Source organism: Monopterus albus, unplaced genomic scaffold, assembly GCF_001952655.1.
Source record: "Monopterus albus unplaced genomic scaffold, M_albus_1.0 scaffold320.1, whole genome shotgun sequence".
Lineage (NCBI taxonomy): Eukaryota > Metazoa > Chordata > Actinopteri > Synbranchiformes > Synbranchidae > Monopterus > Monopterus albus.
The window spans coordinates 908829-911144 of record NW_018128200.1 but is presented as its reverse complement, the minus strand read 5'-3'; positions in this window follow the sequence as shown (position 1 = coordinate 911144).

Genomic DNA, 2316 nt, shown 5'->3' with positions numbered 1-2316 from the left:
CACTCTTTCTCACTCTCCATTACTGCCTGCCTCCCCAATCCTGTCTCACTCTTCCTATGTACGTATGCATGCACTGTATATGTACATGTATATATATATATCCAGGGGGATGTTACGATTCTGAACATATCCAGTCCTATCTCTGCTCTTCTTTCCCTTTCCTTCTGGTTCTCTGCTCTCATGTCTCCTACTTTTCTTTCCCATTCCCCTGTCACTGCTGCTTGGCTGGCCTCTCTGTAAACTCTGGGCTCGTTCAGCAGCCCTGTTTTCTCTCACCCTCAGCCTCCCCGTTACTCAGCGAACCTCCGGAAAGTTCTTCTCACTCTGAGTGCTGGCACCAGGAGCTGAATCCATGTATGTGTTTATAGAGTTCTGACAAATTCCTTCCTCCTCTCTCCCTCTCTTGCAGTGCAGACATGACATGCGAGTATTATATTTAATCCCTCATTCTCTGTACAGGCAGAGGCAGTGTGGTGAAGGAGCTATGGGGCCTGGAGCTGGAGCTATGGCCTCTGTGGTGGCTGGTGCACTATTATGAAGGCAGCAGGATAGATAAGCAATGGGTTCAGATAGGCCTTGTGGTAGAGTTATGGGACATGTTGTTAAGTTGTATTTTCTTTTGGCAGGGTATTTCCTGGCTCACTGGATTTGTGAATACTGGTCACGCTTTAATTAATTGAATTATGAATGAGCTACTCCACTGGGTATCAGGTTCCCCAGAAGAGGTCAGAGAAAAAACAGGGGGCCGTGCCTGCTTTTGTGTTAACTAAATCCAGTTGGCCCATGCCACATTACAGCTAAAGTAAAACACAAAACTGTGTAGTAAAGTCACCCACATGTAACAGTGTGCCACATATGGTGCTATGAGTATAAATCAGTACCATAACAACCCTGTTAGTAGACAGTGATGCCACCAGACTAGGGTCAAAAACACTGAGTAACAATGTTGTTACTGTGTTGATTCAGAGATGTCACATGACTTCTGAAATGCAGCAAAATAAAGTAAGCTTTTAAATATCAATGAACTCTTTAGAACTCAGCAATGCCCCACTTCTCTGAGCATAACACAGTTTGAAAGACTGGGCCTCAGTATGATTAAAACAAAGTGACTGTTGGATTATCTGTCTGAAACCCAGTTTACAAAGGTACAATCAGGTGGTTTATGCTTTTGTAATTTTTCAAAATCTATCACACCCAATTTATGAAGTAACTGGCCAAGTGTGTAAAGGTTTGCAGGATTTGAACTATCAAACAGATGAACAGTTTAAACATGTAATCATAGGGTTGTTTTTTTGCCATATTGGATGAAAAAATGTTTTTGGTTGTTACTTATTAAAGGTAAAAGCAACACATCGAACCAAAGGAAAAATCCTTAAGAAAGAGGTGGATCTGGCCTTGTCCAGGGTGAGTCAATTTTAAAGTTATCTGACCCAGCAAATGCAGCAACATATTGAAAGCAGTCAGCCTTGTTCTTTTATATAGGATGGGAGCAATGTACTTTTTAATGCACTGCAGCTAACAGCATAGGATACATTTCAAAACACCCGCACCAGTTGTTTTCTGTGAGGAATCTTACACACCGGCAACATCTTGACACATTCTAACTCTCCAAACTAAAATGCAAATTTGTCACTTTTGCTCAATCTGCACCCATCCTCAGGTGTTGCAGGTGCTGGTCAAGGAAGAAAAACTGTTAGGAGTATGTATAGATGGATAACAAATTAAATGAAAGGAGGAACCACCATTAAACACATGAAAACAGTGGCACTCTGAAAGACGCGGAGCAGAAGTCAATCATATTAAACCACTTGACCTCAGGTGGAACATTCAACAACAGTGCATCTAAATTTGGAACTTCACTTTAAAATGCTCTACAACCTCAATTAAAGATCTAAGGGAATTAACCCACTGCTTAGATAATCTAGAGAATGTACTACTTAATACTTACTTTTGTCCACTTTCATTACTGACAAGATTGAAGTATTACTGCCTAGATTTGGCTGTATAAACATTGAGCCTCTATGTTTTAACCCATAATCTGTATTTACCACAAAACATGTGTAGAGCTGTTCCCCTTTTTTCCTTCTTATTACAGCTACCTATTTCTCTATTGTGATAAGAGAGAATTATATTTTGAACCTTCTATTTCTTAAATCAAATATATGAGTGTACTTTAAACTTAGTTTTAAATATTGGGGAGTGCAGTGAATTTGACAGACAGGTAGTGAGGCCTCTTGACAAATCATCATTAGTACGTTCATTCACATTCTCACAAAATTTATAAAGGTGTTATCCACATCCCGACCAATACACGAT